The 21606-nt window shown below is 41.3% G+C and overlaps 1 protein-coding gene across 1 annotated transcript in view; it reads right to left on the bottom strand.

The window, feature by feature from the left end:
* The window catches only part of NRIP1 (nuclear receptor interacting protein 1), an 82714-nt gene that overhangs the window by 35798 nt on the left and 25310 nt on the right, over positions 1-21606 (bottom strand). Inside the window, exon 3 of the mRNA XM_080919386.1 lies at positions 6262-6380. The gene's annotated coding sequence lies outside the window, so the exon portion shown is untranslated. The remainder of the gene's footprint in view (positions 1-6261; positions 6381-21606) is intronic.

The raw sequence follows: 21606 nt of genomic DNA, 5'->3' as shown, positions 1-21606 counted from the left end.
TTAATAAGGAAGCCTCCACAATCTCAACAGTGAGATTTCCACAGGAGAAGGATGTGGAGTGTCATAAGTCATAAAAAGGGACAGCTCTTGAAAGCCAGGGTTACTGACAGTGCCTGACTAGGAATGACCTTATGAGTATCCACAAATAAAATGACTTCTTGAGTAAGCATCTCTGTCTTATGACTGCCAAGCTGACACTGGTAATAGGTTCCAGTACATTCTATGTCTAGACATTAATAGAAGAGTGGGTAACATGATGAACTCTGTAGACGTTAAGAAAAAAGCATGCAAATGTACAAACACAAGTTAGGTTACATTAGGAGGAATGTATAGAACATTCTGAGGGCAATTTGAATTCTAATAACAGCAGCCTCAGAATATTGAGTCAGTGATCCTTAGTCAGGATGCAAAAGAGATCAAGACTATCTTCATGATACAAAATATATGTGCTTTGGGGTATCTTTCTAATGTGTGTACATGGTGCCATTCAGAAGCCACATGCCATTGCTTTAATGGCTGTTGAAATGCATCTTTGAATATTTTTTCATTTCAGAATGTTCTCAGTTCAAATTTCTCATATGGTTAAAAAAAAAAAAAAAAAAAAAAAAAACAGGTGTTATGGCTGACCTAGGTGAAAACTCACCTGGATCCCCAACAGATTGGGGATATAAATCGGTCCTGGAAAGCCCAGGAACCATGGATGACACACTAGGGCAAAAGCCAAGAAGCAACATCTTGACTCCCATCAAACAAAGGACATGTTTTCTAGCTTCCAGGCTGTCCACTATAACTATGCCAGATAAAGAAAGCTCTCAGCCAGGGATGTGGCTTGGTGGTAGAGGCTTGCTACAGTGCACAAATCCTTAGATAGGTTCAATCTCTCCTACCATGGGAGACAAAAAAAAGTAAGCAAGAAGAAAGGAGGAGAAAGATATTCCCTGAGTCAAAATGTCCCCAAGATCAATTTGAAGGAAGAAAAGGATGTTAGTTGTTGATGAGTAGAAGACAAAGGAGGACTCAAAACATTTCCCATCTTTGCAGTCAGCATCTTTCCAAACTTAACATTAGGCACATTCACAAATGCTGATAAAGAAGATGCTATATGGTAAGAACCAAGGCTTCCAGGATGATCAGTGGCAAACCTTCCTAATCTGAAACCAGCCTTACAAGCTTCTCAGTCATACTGAGATCATAGTTAAACAAAGCCACGAATAAAATAAAAAAGCACTGAGAAGAAAGAGCAGGGTACCAATGGCAACCCAGCAACAGACGTGGCATGGGAAGTGGCTTAAGGGACAATCAGGTGCTTTGCCAACTGGGACACTTTAGGGTGTGGAAGAGCCATGAGAACAAGGAAGAGATGCACATACACACAACACAACACAGTCTACAAACATTGTTACCTCATCAAAATACAGAATTTCCCAGGAATTAGGAACTTTCTCAGGGTGTGGCACTCATAAGGTATCCTCAAGTCTGGTGAAAAACTGGGACATAAGATCTCTATGCCTTTAGCTTAATTTCCATCCTAACATGACAGAAGCCATTGAAAAGCCATAGTGAGTGGGTGCTACTATAGCACCAAACTGGACTGCAAACAGAAGAGAAAGCAGACCTTCATCGTGCACACAGTAAAAGCACCAGCTCGGAGAGCATCTGAGTCTGGCAAGGAGGGGTAGGGTTAATGGCAAGATGCTAAATGAGACTTCTCACCACATGTAACTCGGGCTTTCTTCGTGAAATCACAAAGGGACCAACAGGGTTAGAAAATGAGACTGATGTCCAATTCTACACAGGGAAGTTTTGCTACCAAAATAAAAGGCTCTACTGTTAGAAACATGCCAAGTCAGGGTGGCCAAGAGTGCAGATAATCCAGAAGATCAAGTTAGCTACCTAAATGAAAAGGAAAACCATCTGAGCAAGAATGTGTGCTTAAAGCTGGTTCGGCAGTTTTTTTCATTGTTTTATTGACGTCATTTGAACCTATCACAGAATAGCAAAAATTCCAAGTGAATCCGGAAGTTTGGTACAGTAGGGATTTCCCTCCCAAATGACGTTAGTCATATTAATCATTCAGAAGAGTCAAGGGAAGGCCATTCTTTACAGATATCAAATTTAGAAGAAATGTTAATTATGGTTTTCCCTCTGTAATAATAACTCAGGATTAATTAAGAAAGGCTTGTTATTGTCCTACGATCATTAAGCTGTGAGAATCACTCAGGCATAAAATGACAAGAAAAACAACACAAGTAAATTTGAGTTTTGGGGAAATGTGGTGGCTAAGACATTGGGACCAGGACCTCGGTAAAGGCTGTAGGCTTAGCCTCTGCAATAAGATGTCTGGCTGCAAGGAAGGGAATTATAAGTAGATGGAAGCAATGTTGGAAATTAACAACACTTCATGTGAGCCAAGGATCTAGATCTCCTTACCCGGGTTGTCCATGGCCAGAGAAGTTCCAAGGGGGCAGCCAAACTGGTTGGTGGCAGCCAACTTGACTTAGGGCAATTAATTCCAATTAAACTGACTGATCTGGGTTTTGCCTGCACTACATTCCTAAGCCCATTGTGTAGAAGTCTAAATGCTTTCACAAACTGTTACAGCAAAAGGCAGTGCATCAGCTCTGTGTGGCCAAGGCTCTGCTTTCTGGTTTAAGTCCCCTTGGCCCAGAACAGTTAACATAATATAAGATGCTTCAAGATAAAGATAACTCCACAAAAGGTTTACTATTCCTTATTTTCACATTGTCTTATTAGTTATTATTGCTAAGCTCTTATTATAGCTAACTTGAAATTAAACTTCATCACAGGCACATACATAAAATATGGTGTACTGTTCCTAGAAAATTCTGTATTATACCTGATATCAGGCACACACTGGGGGCCTCTGGATCTGAAGAAGTGGTGTTTAATTTTTTTTAAATCTTTCCTTATATTTATTTAATGTATTTGTGAGCACACATGTGCCACAGTTTCTGTGCATTAGAAAACAAATTACACAGAATGTGTTCTCACCTCTGTCTGGAGCGTGAATTGAGGAATGGAAGACCACATCCTTACATGCTGAGGAATCAGCAATCCCAAAAGGGCTCTTCCTAAATTAGAACATTTTAGAAGGACAATTCCATGTTTTTTTTTTTTTTTTTTTTTTTTTTTTTTACTGACCTTACCAACCTGACATCCTGATCTCTCAGAACCAACTAAATCTCTGGCCATTTTCAGGTTTTTACAGAAATATTTTTTTTTCTGACATAAAAGTTGAATACTCAATACTTGTTGAAAGTTATCCACAATTTAATTGGACTAAAAAAAAACCATTTATATATAATTTTTCCTAGTGAAAAGGCATATCACAGAAAGGGTTTCCTTCTGTGGAAATTTTATTATAGTCACATATTTCAGCTAGAATGACTCAGAGTCCATTATCAATTTTATTTAATCATTATTTATAAAAATAAACTAGTGAATATTGTACAAAGGAAGTGAGCCAGGCTCAGGGTCCTGTACAATTCACCTTAAGAGTAAATTTCTTTGGTTAGTTACTATATAGAATTACTCCATTTCTTGGGAAAAAAAAAAAAAAAAACTGAGCTAACACATAGAAAAACTGGTATAAGTCATTAAAACCTTCATATGTGTTCCATGCTTTATATGGCTTTCAATATTCAATAATCTTCAATCTTCTTCATTCAAAAAATACTACCATTCTTAGAAGTTTAACGCTGGCTTCTTCAGTGTGGTTATGCAACAAACTATGATAAAGAAAACGTTTTATAAATAATTGATATGTCAAACACTGTCAACCACATCTTGCTTAGGATAAAACACAGCACACTGACTGATGGGAAGACATTAGAAATCGTGACCCGGGGCTGGAGAGATGGTTGATATTCATGACTGTTTTCTCAGAGGTCCTGGGTTCCGTTCCCAGCAGCCACGTGGTGGCTCACAACCATCGGTGATGGGATGTGATGCCCTCTTCTGGCTTGTCTGGGGACAGCGAGAGTGTACTCATACATAGACTAAATAGGAAAATGTTTAGAGATGATGACCCTGTCATATCCCAGGTTTCTTGACTATGACTCTGATGAACAAGTGTTTAAGAATGAATCTATACATACACATATACATATACATACACCTGGTACTGGGATTCTGTAAACCCCACCCCAGGTATTCTCCACCCCAATTGCCTGGCACTATAAAAGGGGCTGCTTGCCCCCCTCCTCTCTCTTTTACTCTCCCACCCCCTTGCCTCTCCTCTTCCCATTTCCTTCCATGTGCTCATGGCCAGCCTTTACTTCTCTACTTTTCTACTCTCCTTTTTCTCTGACTCCACTACCCTCCTAACTCCCTGCTCCCCCCACCTGAATAAATTCTATTCTGTACTATACCATCATGTGGCTGGTCCCTCAGGGGGCAGAGGTTCCCAACATGGGTCCCCCAGAGGCATCCCCCTTACCCCATGCCTCGCTGCATCTCCATGGGCCATATCTCGCCACCCCCCCCCCCCCCCGTCTTCATCCTTTTCCTAACACTGGGTCTTGTGTATTTCAGGCTGCCTTGGGACTTACTACGCAAGCAAGGGTGATTTGGTACTCTTCTGCCCCCACCTCCTGAGTGCTGGTGTCACACGCCTGTGCCACCAGGCCTGCTTTTATTCCACATTAGGATTGCATGCAGAAGCTACAGCCCCCAAAATGATGCATACATTTTACAAACAACAAGCTAGATATATCCACCTTAAAAATCTCGAATCATGTTAAGTATATGTAAAAGATCTTAAATAAATATGCAAATAAATCAGCCTCGATGATTAACTTTTTTGTATTTCAAAAGCTGTCCACAGTTCTAACTATTCTTAGCTTCCTTAAAAGGAAAATCTGCACTGACAGTTTCCGCTCCCCCACTTCTTTTCTAGAGCTAGGCTGTCACTGGCTAGTACTAGGTGGCCCAGTGTGACCCGGAACTCGGCACCTGACTTAGGCTTTGGTGAGGGAACTGCAGAGCCACCACAGCAGCTAAAAGTGCTGTTTTTCTAAGAACTTCCGCACGGCTGTGCTCACCAGCAGAGTCACCTGTTCAACACTTAAGTGACTGCAACTTCTTGTGACTCAGAAAAACCTGGGTGTTGGCAATCAACAAAGTCGATACACTTTATGTCCTCCCTTTAACAAACTTATAAGTTGAGAGAGGAGTTCCAGGCTTCACCATGTGAACAAGCAGATTCCGGCCCGGGAACACATGACGCACGTGGATGAAAATGAACTTGGGAATAAGGGAAAGTGGGGTTGATATAAGTTCTAATTTACAGGAAGAGGATTGATACAGCATAAAAAAATAGCCAGGGACCAACTACTGCTGCTTTTAGGCATTTCTGAAAACAGAACGCTTTAAGGATTTTCTTGGTGAGATGAGAAAATAAATGTAAACATTAAGAAAAGCAATTAAGCTAAGCTCACTGCTAGGCCTTCGGATCAGAAGTTGGCTCAGAATTACCACCCCTTTTCCCCAACCTCATATGGTGAGCTTGCGGTATGGACGCTGCTTTTTCTGACCAGTTTCCGGGTTTCTGCTGAAAGTGAACTGGTCTGAGAACTTACAAGCACAACACTGAAGCATCCTGCCTTTCCCCAGCTCTACAGCCTGCTACAACCAGGAATAAATGGGAAGGTCCAAGGCTGCACTTACCCTAGGAAAACTGTCTCATTGATCCAACCAGAACTTACTCTTCATCCATCTCTTTTGCTTGTTTTTGACTCAAACCAAATATTTAATCATTTCTCAAAAATGCCTTATAAGAAGTAGCCAGAATTTTATACAACTCTAAAATATGAGTGAAACCCACAATAACTAAACATTTCTATTATCTTCTGCAAACAATAACTAACTTTGTACATGAGTAGGCTTACCACTGCAGACACCAGCTTTACAACCTCTATGAATCTGGGTAAAAACAAATTATCAGCTTCACACACTTTTTATTTCTCAACCATCTCAACAGAAGGAATCCTCCTGATTCTATTCATGAGAATTTTGATGTTTGGCTTTTCTTCTGGCATTGAATATCTCACCATTTGCTTACAGTGGTTTGACTCTTTACTGTAAAGTCCTTAGATTAGACCTTACATGTTTTCTTAACCACACTGCCTAAAGAAATAATTCGTATAGATAAAACACAAAATAGTTATCTGGTCATTTATGACCAAGAGAGAACTGTCAAAAACTGATTAAAGCCAAAGAGAGGAGGGAAAGGATTCTCACCGTCTGTCTTGGCCTGAGCCTCTGCTATGTGGGAAAGGAAGCTGAGAAGGTTGTAGAATCTGATGTCATCGGAGTCTTCAGATTCTCCGGTCGTCCGTCCTCCTCAGTCAACTGCACACCTTAAGAACAGGAAAAGGAGGACAGTGTGGCAACTATTCCAAACCAGATCTGGGAGAATTATTTTGTGACAGTCAATTCTATCCCACAATCTTCCCCTGATCAAATTCAATACAGAAAGAGTCATTTGGCAGGTAGATATAAATTGTTTATGACTATTGGTTTATTAAAGGAATGCAAAAGGTCCTTGCTATGGAAATAATGTTTGCTTAATTATGAGATGATGCTATGCCAAAATAAACCATAACAAGGGTGTGTTGTTGCTATGAAGTGCCTGGAAACATACATGAATTGCAAATTTCCTAGTGTTCTGACAAACTCCTCCATTATGATTCATCACAAAATTCTATATACCTCTAAAGACATTGCAAAAAAAAAAAAGAAAAAGAAAAAAAAAAAAAGAAAGAAAGCAAGAAAAACAACTGTAGCTTCTCTTAAATTCCTTCAGTTTCAAAATAGCAACAATTTAACCTTCTCAACACAATAAGCATCAGACATCTTACATTCCTACAAGGACAGCAGAGAAAAGCTAAAACCAGTTTTGATGGTAACAGTCCTCAGAGTGGAGAAAAAACAAAAAATAAACCACATGGACCAACTGGAGAAAAAACAAAAAATAAACCACATGGACCAACTGAGGTAAATAAACTACGGCAAATCCACACACTTACAGTCTTACCTACAGCAGAGCTCAGCCTCACTAGATTATTGATACAATAATAATGAACACAGAAATTATCCCATAAAGAAACTATAGGAAACAAAAACACTGATGGTGATCCATTTGCAGACAATGCAAATTAGCCTACTATGGGAAAAAAAAATAGATCCACGGGGTTTCCTGGGAAAAGAGTACACAGGCTGCAAACAGTCCCCAACAGATGCTACACTAAAGCGTGGTGGTGCTTTCATTATGACCTGAAATGCCACAAAATGGTTTATGCGCCTTAATGTCGAAATTCTGATCCTAAGATTTACCCCATTTTTGAAGAAAACAAAGAACATGCAAGGATATAAAATTTGCAAAAATAAAAATTTATAGTATGTATTATTTCTAACAGCAAAAAGTAGAAATAGCTAGTATAGATTGAAATGAAAAGCCCTAAAAGAAGCTAAACAATAATCGATTACACCATGAGGTAGTATATACCATACAGTGTCTTACACAAAGCCTTATATAAGAAAACTGAGTTCTGCTGTGTGACATGTATTAAGAATTAAAGAAACAACCCTACGTTTAGCACAAATACTTCTACATTCAAACCGTTCAAAGTATTGTCATCCTTTCTGTGTGCAGACATACTTATGTTTTCTTTCTGCTGATAAAATCTTTTGTAACTTTCTTCAATGAATGTGAATTTCCAACAAATGAAGGCTGAAAATTACAACCAGGGAAAAGTGGAGCTGCTTGGGACAATCATAGTGAAAGGCATCTAAGAGGTATCCCAACTTGGAGGTGGCTCTGCTGCTACCATGCTCCCCAGTGACCTACTAGCTAGTGAGGAGGGTTGAGTAAACCGGGGAAAACCGGAAGCCATCAGTAAGCTGCCTGCTTTCCCAGTCACAGGGCTTTATTAGGCTTGGGCGTGTTTAACCTTTAGAGCACGGTTACAGGGCAACCACACACTCAGAGGAGGGTCCCAAGTTCGGTATTTTGGAGTCAAATCAAATCTTGCCAACAAATTCTAACAGGAGTTCTTATTAAAGTAAGGGGGGGGGAGCTAATTGCATTTCCTGACTATATGTAGAAGGAAGTTATTCACATGTGATCTTTAAAACAACCACATTTGCAATTATATTTATTAGACACAGAGACCTTGAAGGATTGTCTACATCCTAATTCCTAGCCTTGGAAGCGATTCCCAGTAAATCGAGCTTGATGTGGTTGACACCTAGCAAACCACCGAAATCCTACTAATTCTCCAGTATTTCTTCTTTTTAAGAAAGACCATGACTTGGTCTTCAAATACGGAAGAAGAACATGACCTGACTGTGTTTAAGACACAGCACAGACAGAACTTTCCAGTTCACGCTATATGTTCCTCAGTAGTCTTCAAACAGGGATTCTCTATGAAGAACTCGACCTGTTCCTGTCTAGAGGAAAAGGGAGGATTTGTAGAGTAACAGATTAAACAGCTGGTCCATGTCTGCTGATGACTGGAAGTCTAGAAACCTTGACAACAGAAATCTTACTAACACCCTGAGGACAGTTATCCAACTCTGGCAGAACATGAAACCTTCTGCTTTCATGCAGTTTGAAAGAACCCTATAAGCCAACTGTTATCAGTTCTATTTGATGGATGAGAAAACTGAATTTAAGCTACCCTCCCACAAGTCACCAAATTAAAGGAGGCCAATGAAGAAATCACTTTGTGGGGTCAGATTCAGACAGGCAGATCTCTGTGAGGTCAAGGTCAGCCCAGTCTGCAGTGAGACTGTCAAAAACAAAAACAAAACAAAAAAGAAGAAGAAGAAGAAGAAGAAGAAGAAGAAGAAGAAGAAGAAGAAGAAGAAGAAGAAGAAGAAGAAGAAGAAGAAGAAGAAGAAGAAGAAGAAGAAAGAAAGAAAAGAAAAGAAAAAAGAATAAAGAAGAAACCAAACTCTGGTAACATTTAGCTTGAAAAGAAACAAAAGATCCAAGCCTTGGAAATTATCTGAAATATTAACAGTCACCCTTCTGTAGTAATATTCATTTACAGGCTTCTCAAATCATATACATATTGGGAAAAATAAACACTGAAGTGTGTCCTTCCCATGGAGAAGGTAAAACCCAGTCTACATCTATGTGGACACTTGCTGCATTGTAGAACTATTCATTTTGACGGGTACTCTCTACCAGTGTTGTTACATAGTTTTTGAACTAGGTATGAACACGGGAAAATATAGATATTTAAATACAACAAAGATTAACACAGAGAGAGTAACAACTTTCACAGATGAACGTTTACAAAGTTCTTGTAGAAGAAAATGCTTAAGTCAGTCTCTGGCACAAGTCAATGACTCAGCGTGTCAATTATGTTTTGAGTGAGGACAACAACGGGACAGACTTCCAAGGAAACCCTTTCTCCGCTGGCAGGGGTAGTGCTGGTGGGACTCTGTGCTGCCTGTCCACACTGTGCTGGGCACTGTCAACTGCTCTTGCTACATACGGCTCCTGACATCCTATGGGTTTGCCCTCCATCCCGTTACTAATGTATATTGCAGTTTGTTTCACGGTTAAAACAACCCTCCCTTGCTGGTGTAAATGCAGTTAGCAACACATCAGTGGTTAAAGACTGCAGACTTTACTGACATTGAATGGAAATGCCATCCATTCAATGCGAAACCCAAGCAATAAATATAAATATAAAATTTGGGACAAGTTACAGTCAACCTCACTGGGGTGCTAAAGAGGTGACTCAGAGGGCAAGAGCACCTCCTCTTCCAAAGGATCTGGGTTAGATTTCCAGTACCCATTCTGTGGCTTACAATCATCTCTTACTCCAAGTTCATATCAGATGCTCAAATTTCTCTCCACAGGTACTCAACTCACTTACATGCAGGTACCTAAAAAAACATGCAGGCATGCACCCATACATGGGCGTATTTTTTTAAAACAATATCCTAAGTGATCAAAATAATATAAATTATTGGAGAAAAGAAAATCCTCTTTCTCCACAGGCAGTGTAATCTTGTATGATATCTACCACATAACTCTTAAGATTAATAAGCTTACAAAACTTTATGATAGATGACAAGACCCAGAACAAAAAACCCTTTCACAGAGGTCACGCAGGACCAGGACCACAGGAAACCACAGATATTTACATCATGATTCATAACAGTCACAAAATTACAGTTATTAAGTTGCAAGGAAAATAATTTTATGGTCGGGGGGGTCAGCACAACATGAGGAGCTATATCAAAGGGTTGCAGCATTAGGAAGTTAGAGAACCATGGCTCTAGGCTCTAGGGGATCCTTCTCTGTCTTCTGCAGGCAACTGTGCCCCTGTGCACACACTGACCCAAATATTCTCAAGTACACATTAAAGAAATCTTTGTTAAAATGGTTAACTTTAGAAGACTTAAAACCACCCAATGCCAAAAGCTACTCTAAAGCTATTGTAAGAACCAATGCATTCCTATGTTCCTGATAAGAACATAAGAGGCCTGGCCACTCTGGGAAAGAGCTGGGCAGTCTCGGACAGTCACATGCATGCATACATTCAAAACATCAGGACAACTTCACATGAGGCTATTAAGGAGAAACCAAAGCATGTTTAACAATTGTATGCAAATGGGATTGGTATCAACCCTCTTAGCCAAGACTGTAACAAAGCAACCATCCACTGATGACAGGACAAGAACGAGATAGTAACCACAACCAAATGCCACGTGTAGTGCTTTGCAAAGCAAGATCTACACAACAGAAGGGGAAGGGGGCACAGAAGGAATGTTCAGACCCAGTGTCTGTTCATTTTAAACAAAGATGCCACAGAAACTCAAGGAAGAAAGTACAATCTTGTCCATAAGTGGTCATAAAATCCTAACAGCACATGAGTAAGTATCATCCTTTACTGCCTATGAAACTAATTATCTGGACCACTATTTGAAGCAATGAAAGAAGACACAAGAGAATTTAGGTTGGAGGAAAATTCCCACGTAACGTAGTAGAAGCACAATCCATAAAAGTGGAACAACTGACCCTCCCTAAAGTCTCTGTTACCTGTTACGTAAAAAAGCCATCACCAGAATGGAAGAGAAATGTCTGCAACATATACATGACAAAAAAAAATCATCCAGTACATATTACATTCCTTAGAACTCAAGAATGAGAAAAATGAGATAATCTAATCAAATAAAAACTAGTAAACTGGATGAGGATTGAAAAGTACTTCAAAGAAGGCTTAGTCAGCACACAATATGGCAACTGTTAGAATTCCTCATCATAACTGTTGATGAAATGACAGAGACCACATTACCAACACTACAACACCTACTATTTTTCATTTGAAACAAAACATAAGTTGGAAATGATGGTTGGTGGATCTGGTTGTACTAATTGACTTTCTATTGCTGTGATTAAACATCATCATCATCAACAACAACAACAACAAAAACTACAATGGGGAGGACTTCCATAAATGATAAGTCAGGTCAGCAATTCAAGCAGCAACTGAAACAGGGACAGTGGAGGAATGCTGCTTACTGGCTTGCTCTTCCTGACTTTCTCTGTTTGCTTTCTAACCCAGGGTCACCTACTCAGAGGTGGCACCACCCATAGTGGGCTAGGTCTTCCCATACTAATCATTAAAGAAGAAAATCCACCCCCTCACTCCTTCCATTCCCCTACTCCCTCCCTCTGCCATCCACCCCAACCCCACCCCATCTCACACTCCAACTTGCCTACAGGCTTAACTGGTAGAGATATTTTCTCAATTGAATTTCCCTCTTCCCAGAAGGTCCGATGACAACAACAAAAGTGACCACCAGACTTCTCCACTCCAGATGAGAACATAAGGGGTCTGGCCACTTTGAGAAAGAACTGTAAAGTCTTGTACATTTACATCCATGTATATATTCACAATGTCCCAAACTTGCATGAAAATGAGATTGGTATCAATCCTCGTAGCCAAGATTGTAAGCAATGCAAACAATCATGCAATGCAGTGATGGACAGATAAGTGTGAGGTGGCAACCAGAAACAAAACACAAACAAAGGGAAGCCACTGTGACTACGGAGCAAGGCTCAGCACCTAAGGATCAGTGAGGAAGGGAGCCACATGTAGTACAGCCGCATTCCATGTGGAGGGTGGAACTGAGACAACGAAAGCAGGTCAACTCCTGGTCAGGGAAGGGACACCACTGTAAATGAGCAGGGGACACTGGCGAGACCACCATCTTCAAAAAAGACGGTTGCAATGACTGGTGTCTGGAAAATTTATTTGAAGTCATCAAACTCAATACTGCCAGTTTGTGAACTATATGGTATTTCAATGACAGTTCTAGCTGGAGCAGAGACTATAGAAAACACACACTGCAACATCTAGAAAATCAAACTGTCTGAAAAGGAATCTCATGTAAAAGGAAGTCTCGCTTTTTTTCATTTCTATTATTTAAAGAAAGATCACAATCTAAGATAAACATAATAGATTGCAATTACTTCTTGGAGAATTCAGAAGTAGTCTGAACTTTCATCTCCCTCACATGCTGCAGAGGGAATGTAATCTACTGCACAGAAGCCATGAAAAGAATTAAAGAGTTCTTTAAAAATTAACAGCTGCTATACTGCTCAGAGATTCTACTCCTAGGTATATCAAGACAGGACATGATAACTTTGTCTACACAAGAATTCCCACAGTATTATCACGGTAGTAAATAACGTGTTAAACTGGACCAGTCCAATATTATTCAACTATAAAAAAGAATTCAGTAGCCCTGCATTCTACAGACATTTTTTTTTTTTTTTAAATTACACTTACTGAAAAGAGCCAATCAACAAAAAGCACATGTTGATGAGGGTGGGGGACCCAAACAGAAACTGACACAGAAACACTCAGCAACAAAATATACTTGAAGAATACAAGTAAGTTTTAAACACCATCAGCTTTTGTCTGGGGCAAGAACATTGAAAACCTTTTCAGGAGAAACTAAACAACCTAACTTGCCATGTGCAGGAAGCCACGCTTGAAGAAAACAATTTTTCTCAAATCAAATGAGCACGTTTCATACAATGTCAATCTAATGGCAAAAGGATTTATAAACTGACTAAACAGACCCGAAACAGCCAATCTCATTACCCCATCTGTCCACAGAGACCACAAGAGGGGCCTTGCTCTGCCAAACACCAGGGCTCGCTTACTATAAAGCTCTGGAAAAAACATACAACTGGCGTCTGGGTAGGAACCATCACAGGTGACACACTCTGTATTGTAAGTCCCAGCGCCTTTCAGTGTCCTGACACAGTTACTTATCTATCAATAGAAATCGAGGAATTAAAGTTTTACATATGAAGGCAAAGGTCTAATATTTTACAAATGATGCAGAAGAGATTTTAAACCCCAAGCTAGGCAGTGGTACAGGCTGAGGCAGAAGGATGGGGAATTAAGGCTACCCCCAGCTACATGGCAGGTTCAAGTCCAACTTGGTCTCTTCCTGGAGAGAAGAGAGTGATATAGAAAGGAAAAAAAAAAAAAAAAAAAAAAGACAGCCAAGGCTTCTTGAGGCACAGAAAGAACTAACTAGAAAGCATAATAAAGTCAATTTCATTAACATTAAAAACCTTCCATTCATTAGTAAGTAAATTTTATTTTAAAAATTTTAAGATGCGGACAAGGTAGCTTAACATATTACTATTATCTGTAGTGCTAAGGCTTGAAATCAGGACCTGGTCCATGCTGAGCAAACACTATACCAACTGAGCTGCAGGCGGCCACACCCATATATAAATATGCCATGGAAAAATACAGTAGTGAACAGTGATGTAAAACAATGTTTAACATCTCATTAGAAAGAACAGAAAAGCAAAGTAATACCAAAAATAAAAATGTTACCTCCTAGAGCACACACTGTGTCTCTGTTCATCTCCCTCGGCCCTTAGGATGTCTCCCCTCCCATCTTTTCCCACCCCCAGGACCCCTGATAGAAACAAGATTTAGTATGGCTGTTGTTGAATAGTGACTTCTGATACTGTTTATACTTCTGTGTATGTATTCTAGAGTCTTACCTGGTGAAAACCCATCAAACCAATGTTGACTCCATCAGTATTCTGTAACAGCTGCTGCATCACATGCGTGTCTGAATATGTCAGCGCAGATACAGCTGATGTGGTCTTGGTGAGAAATGTCTTACAAACACTCACACAGCTGCACTTGGTTCCCAGTTGGTGGCACTGTCTAAGGAGGTTATGGAGCCTTCAGGTGGTGCAGCTTGCTGAAGGACTCACATTACTGGGTCACGCTTTGAGGATTTATGGCCTCATCCCACTTCCTGTTTGCACTCTTTCTCTCTCTGTTTCCAGTGTATAGATGAAAGATGTAATCAGCCACCTTCCTGTTCCTGCCACTGGCTGCTATGTCTTCCCTTGCCGCAATGGACTCTAACCTTGGAAACCACTGCAAGCCAAAATAAACTCTTAGATCAGTTGAACATGGTCTTGGTATTTTATCACAGCAACAGGAAAGGAATGAATAACAAACCGAATGGAAACAAGCAAACAAAAGGACCCACATATCAACCAACAAAGAAAAGAATGAATTCACACAACATAATATTACCCAGCAGAGAAAATAAATGGACCATAAATACAGCAGTACAAATGATTTCCAAAAACCTACAATGAATTTACAACAACAAGTCTTGGGAGACTACGTTCAAAATACTATGATTTCACAAGATGTAACAAAAGCATAAAATTAACTAACATAGGATATAAGTATCCAGGTGGGAAAAGCAGAACTATTAAGAACAACATAAGTGACTAACATAAAATTCATAAGTGGGTCCAGGGTTGCAAACAGTGGTGAGAATGAAGTAGTGTGAATAAGGATGGATGCTGGCTGACAGAAGGGTCACATTAGTGATGTTCTTTTTGTAGTAGGGGCCAATTCTTGGGATATCATTTCAGTATTGCATCTCACAATTGTAACCATAGGCAAGCAGCCTTCACTTGAGAATCTAAAATGCAAATGCTCCACACCCTAAACTTCTAAAGTCTCTGACATGATATCAGGAAAGCTTCAGGTTTTAGAACCTTTTAGTTAGTTGGGTTAAGAGCCCGGTTTTTTTAATGCAAATATTCAAAAACAGCAAGAACTCTAAAGTATGAAGCACCTTAGACGGGGGGCACTCATGTGCAGCCCCATTTACAGTTAGTGAGACAGAATGAAAATTAACAAGCCTGCTGTGCTGTGGCCAATGAAACTCTACATGGTGAAAAGCTGTTGGGGGTTGCTTCTCAAAATGTTCACATATGCATGTCAAACTCTAGAAGGTAGCCTCTCTACCCCCACCCCACTTAATTAACAATAAATAAATAAAAGTAAAGGAGCATATTAAAAGATGCATACATTCACAAGAATGTGAAAGCAGACTTGCAGGTAAACACTTACAGTTTGCCAAATCTAAGAATGAGGCTAAATCATCAGCAGTCACTTAAGGTCCCTAAAGAACCGATCCAAAGGTCTACTTTGGTCCCTCAGTGAGCTCCAAGAGCTTTGAGGTTTTTGTAGGCTCTTCTCCCCAGTTGAGGGTCAAGGCCAATAGTCATAGATCTGTTACAGTTAACAAAAGGGTCAGGAGTCTAACTTACCCTTCACAGCAAAGTATAGAATTCCTTATATTTGTTATATATTGCTTTTCGCTCAAAAGCAATTAAAACTGTCCAATGACGGAGCTTCAGAGGTGGGCATATTGATTAAGAAAACTGCTGTATAAAACCTAGTATTCATTTAAATAATGAATTGTAATAATGTTCTAGATCAAGTTTTCTATTTAAATATTTCAGGCACTTTGAAATGCTCTGAGATCATTGACCACACACACTTAAACATTCTTCACTACTTGTAGAGTTCAGATGAGTGCGGTATTCTGACTTCTTGGACAGAAAGGGAAGCAAAGCCACCCATTCCAACATCACATGACCATAGGGCACTGATTTATTCTGATAGCTTTCACCTGCATTTATCTGTCAGTTGATCAAGAACTACACTAGTGTGTGACAAAAACTTTTTCTGGGGCGATACTATTGGACACCTCAATGGCTCTAAACCTCCTTCAGGCAGCTTGGCTAGTATTCTCTTCTCCCAGAGTTTGAATCTTCTTTGTAGGTTACTTTTGTAAAGGAGACTCTTAACTTTTACTGCTTGCACTGAGCCTGGGAGGGGGTAACTATAGATGCCCATCTATGGTTAAGAAATAAGTTATTGAGCCCTAGCAATGGTCACTAGTTCTTGGGAGCTTCACAATGTCTTTCAGTTGCTGATAGCAACAGTCATTTCTGGGTGTAAACACATATTTATCATCTAGAAGTTCTTTTCTGCTGGGTTCTGTAGTCTCCCCAGGCACAGGTTTTTATTCTGGCTTACTGCTGTAGGCCTGGTAACCTCCTTCTTGTAGATAGGGCCTCAAATTTTATGAGAAGGCTATTGATCTTCCCGTGATAGCCGAGTCATTATTGCACAAGCAGGTATTTCCTGCCTGCCATGTGGTAGGTATCTTAGCACACAGTGTCCACAGCCAAGCAGGAATGTTGGTGACACCATTCTACCAGCAGCCTGCATGGCTACCTCTAGCACTCTAAAAGCCAGCCACCAAGGTGGGAATTTCCAGTTCAGTCCCAACTTAATTTCTTCATGTCCTGGAATCAGAGCATGCACGCATAGTCTCTTTAGCAACAGGGCTCACAGTCTAGTTCTAGAATATAACCAAGAGCAGTAAGAAAATCCTTTATAGGGGGGCGGGGGCGCTTCAGGGGCTTCCCTCACTAACTGACAGGAGGCAGTGTACCCATGGCTGGAGGTTTTCATTCAGTAACCATATGGCTTCTGGGAGTATCCTTTTCCATCCATGTCAAAGTATCTTTTGCATTTTGCTTTTCAATTGGCTCAGCCCCAGTAGGTGGACATGCCATCACACCTAGCTGTCTCTCCAGTGGCTTCCCATGTCTGCAAAACACTGTTTCACTTTACATCATCTCTATGAGAAAATCCTTTTCTAGACAATGGTCCAAACAAAGCAACAGAGTGAACCATCCTTCTGTAACAAATAATGGATTACGAGGGAAACACGGTGAAGCTCTTGAATCTGCTGTCATCTGTCTGGAGCAGTGTCAAGTGACCCCAGAGACTCAAAACTAAGCTGATCCTAAAGTGGAGCACAGGAGAGACACGGATAGCACAGAAAGGTCCCATCCTTCTGTACTGGTTGCTTCCTCCAGAGATCAAAGTGTGTACAAAGCATGGATAGGAGATGTTGTCTCCCTCTAAGCAGCCGTCACTCTCTCTGAGCCATTGTGCTTCCATACCTATAGCTCATCCATAGAATGCCTCCCCAAGCATTTATTCATGCACAATAAGCTTCAAAAGTCTGACTTTAATTTGCTTAGACCTATTCATGGCCAAGGAGGAACATACCCTGCTTCCCCTGCTGTACCTACTGGCTCCCTGGGTCAGAGTGGCCCTGGGTTAGCACATTGGGTGAAACTGATGCTATTGCTTTCCATTCACCATCCTTGGCTGGTGAGGGAGTTTCTGGCTGGGCAAACTATTATCATCCTGGCATAGTATCTTGGTGGAGGGGAATGTATCTTCCTAACATGGGGAGGGAGGCTATGTACCCACTCCTGGGACAGGTTAACATGTTCACCCATACTGTTCTAAAATAGGTGAATTCTATGAAATGTTCCTAGGGCAGCTCTGAAGAACACAACTTGGCTTTCTACCAATTCTTTCCTTAGGAAGTCCAGCTCAATAAACATCTTGTCACATCTGTCTTCCAGTAACCCAGACAGATGTCTTTCTCTGTTTTACCTTTTTTCTTATTTCCTCTAAGATCATCTCTCACTTTTCCAACTCTTTTTACATGCTGATATAAGTTAATGAGCCCAGCCAAAGCCTTTCCTACATTAGAAAGACTGTGTTCCACCAACAGACTCAGCAGAGACATTAAAGCTCCAGACCAGACTTGAGGTCCCTGCAGGATCATTCATTTCTTTATCTCCTGTGTGACCACAGTTCTGTCTGCACCAGCAGACCAGGGTTCAAAGACAGCTTCTCTTATTCCTGGTTCCCTTCACAGCATCCCCCACTAGAGTACCTCAGCCCCTGCCACTTGTGGAGAGCTCAGATAGAAATAAGCAACTATCCCTACTGGATTTAATAAGGTAGTCCACCAGGGACTGATTTCACTCAAATTGTCTCAGGTTATAAGCCTTCATCTTAAAGAAGGATGGTTGGCATACACCATCCAGTTTTTCTGCATTCACAGCAGTCTGAATGACCTCATCTGCTCCCATGTTCCACAAGTCAGGCTGTGATAACCTTTGGTTGCTTGTTTAAGGCTTTTCCACTTTCAGCAGTTCACATGTTGAATATTTCCTGATCCTAGTTTCTTATATGGGGCCACTGTTTCTATACACTGGACCACAGATTTCCCCTCTTTTTCTACTTAAGGACAGACTTGAGGGGTATCATCTGATGTTACCACCTCTCATCCTCTTACTTGTCTAATGTACTTGCCAAACCAGAGACCAACACAAAGAATCTCCCTTACTGCAACTGCTCCTTTACACAATCAAGTTCCTACATGGTCACCATTTTGTCCACTGATAAATTTCAATTGCACACAACAGTGGCAAGTAACCTCTGCCGCTGTTTGCCATTCCCCCACCTTTGTGTGCTAAGCTGAAAGACATCAAAATTTCAGCCAAACTTTTAACTGTTCCCAGGGTACCTCCATATTCCTGTGGTGAACCCCACTCACCCAGTGGGCATGCCATCCCATGCCACACAGATGAAGATTGATGCCCTGCAATTCCTCCCATAGACACTCCCAATCCTGTTGGCTCAGCCTCACTTGCAGATCTCACTATACATAGCAAGAAACAGGCAGCCCCTGTTGTAGACAGCACAATGGCACATTAACATATACCACTAGGTAAAAGAACTGTGCTGAAATTTTCTCCGTGGATGCTCTTGTTCCGGGCTACCTGGCATTGCTTTCCCCAGTCACAAGCCTTGCTACCCCATAACCAGGACTCACTCCTCCCCAACTCATCTGGGTCTCTGTCATGTCCATGTTCTGTCACCAATTATGGTGTGTGACAAAATTAGTCACACAGTCTACACGTCCAAGATCGGATACCATTATGGTCCAACTTGGGGTTCCAGGAGTGAGGGTGAGGGGTTTCTTACAGAAGCAGAAACCACACAAAGTCAGCTGCTTTCTGCCTTTGGCTCACCCCAGCATGGATGGCAGCTCACAATGCTCTGGAGAGTGCAAATTGCAGGCAGCTAAGCGGGGTGGAGCGCGTCCTTTCCAGGTGCCTCCGTCTAAGGGTTTTCCGGTGCAAGAGTGTCTTGGCAGTCGAGAGCCAAAGAATACCACAAAGTCACACCACAAGACAAACCTCACACAGGAGGAATTATCAGGGAGAAGAACAGAATGGCAACTGCCTTTGAGTGGGAAGAGAGACGGCTGAATGCAGAAGGCTTTTATAGATTTTGGAGCATGTGCATTGGGCTTAGTAGGAAATATCCTACTATAGAAGACCTTGTTTAGTCATTAAGCCTGAGTGTGCACAGGAGGCGAAATGGTGGTGGGGGACAAGTTTCAAGTCTCAGAGCTTGAGGTTAACCCAGGGGCAAGGGTCCTTTTTGCTTTTGTTCCGCCCAGGTGCTTGATGTAATCAGGGTTGGGGTGTTCTTCCCTCAGCCCTGGTCTCAGGGTCAAGTGAGGGTCGGGGTGGTCTTTCCCTGGTCCTTTGAACTTACACTCAGTTAAATCTAAACCTCTTACAGACAGTTTAACTGGCTTCTGCTTCTCCCTGGGTCTCAGAGCCTTCTTTGTAGCTTGGCTTGTCTGAGGGACTCACAGCTCTTATTTCTTACTCTGGCAGGGAGGGGCCCAGTGAATCTGGTCAGCTTCAGAGACTTCCCGAAGCTATTTGAGTTGTTCCCCTGCCTGCCTAAGAACCTCCCTTGTAAGATGGAATGTTTCAGCCTCGGACGAAACTGTTAAAACAACTAGGCAGCTGGGTGGGAAAGATTATCTTTATACAGTTTGGAAGGCCGAGTTACTGAGAAAAAGTATGTTTAAAAAACAAACAAACAATTAAAAAGAAAACCATTCTATTGGTTCTGAGATGTACTGCTTATGGCTATTACAAGGTTTGTGCCTTCAAACTTTGAGGCACTGATTCAAATAAGTACATTTAATATGTAATCTTAAAGACTAGAATAAAATGGGTCTTGGATCCATGCTCAGCATCTGACTCCTTTGCTCTAAAGTTCCTCCCAAGTTTCCATTTGTTTAACACAGAATACTCGCTCCCTTTTATTTTTCATTATTCATTTTGGATTATTTTGTAAATGTATACCATAGATTTATCTATGGTTTTGTACTGCTGTAAAAGTGATCCAGTAAGATGCCGTATGGTCACTGCCATTGCAATCTGACTAAGAGCTTCCTTTCCCATCCACCCTCATGCCATGCGATTCCTCCTTATTCCCCCAGAGCAGCCATACGTCTCCTGACAGCAATATTCCTGTTGAAGACGCTCTATCTCGAACCTCCATCCCTCAGCCTTCTGGCAGGTGAGACCTTCGGGAACTCAACCTAAACTGGCCGTAGTACTCCTCCGGGGTTTCCCTGCTGCATTCTCAGCTTCCATTCCTGTCTAGCTCTGAAGAAGACACCGTAACATTCAACTGCTTTGGCTGCCTCACCACCAGGCACGCTCTGGGACGACAGGGAAGCCTTTTGCTTTTGAGTTCTCTACCCACAAAACACAAACAAGCAACCGGGAAAGAGTGTCACTGCCGAAACACGATGGTGTTTTGTGATCACACAGGACAGATTCTGGAAATCAACATAGCTGCAGTCTCCACAAGTAGGAACACTGGTGGTACACCCCTCCCTGACCAGATGGCCAAAATCAGGCAGCTTCTCTCTAATTAAGTCCAGCTACGTCGAGCTATCAATGATTGACAAATATTATTTTCTCTGATCATAAGGGACATAGCAGGGGTAGATAATGAGACTTTGGCCCTTGAGTTTGCTGGGAATTGTTTTCTCTCTCGAATAACAAGCAAACAGCACAGGCAAACAGCCATGTTGCAACCCAGATGAGTTAAGGGGATGAGACATCAACACGGCAGGACATCAAGAGGGAGAACACCAGGATCCATCCCAGGAAGTGACTGTCACTGTTCCAACTCTCCATGTGTGGGCTGAGGACCCCTTAGCACAAAAGGATTTTTCAACTACGCAATTCCAACAATGTGCTAGATCAAACTTTTTTTTTAAAAGGTAGATACATTCATTCACCTAAGGGACCTGAGTGTTTTGTTTTTAATTAGCCTTTGTTACGATGCATGCGTATAGAACATGACCCATGGGAGAAACAAGAAACAAGGCATTTTAACATTAATCTATTTTCTCCTGGCAATGTTGTGAATGTCCCCATGATGTAACAGAAAATAGGGCTGACTCTGGTGACACATGCCTCTGATCCAGGTATAAAGGAGGTAC

This window comes from Micromys minutus (genome assembly GCF_963924665.1).
Source record: "Micromys minutus genome assembly, chromosome: 7".
NCBI classification, from domain to species: domain Eukaryota; kingdom Metazoa; phylum Chordata; class Mammalia; order Rodentia; family Muridae; genus Micromys; species Micromys minutus.
This window is presented reverse-complemented; position numbering and strand designations above follow the sequence as displayed.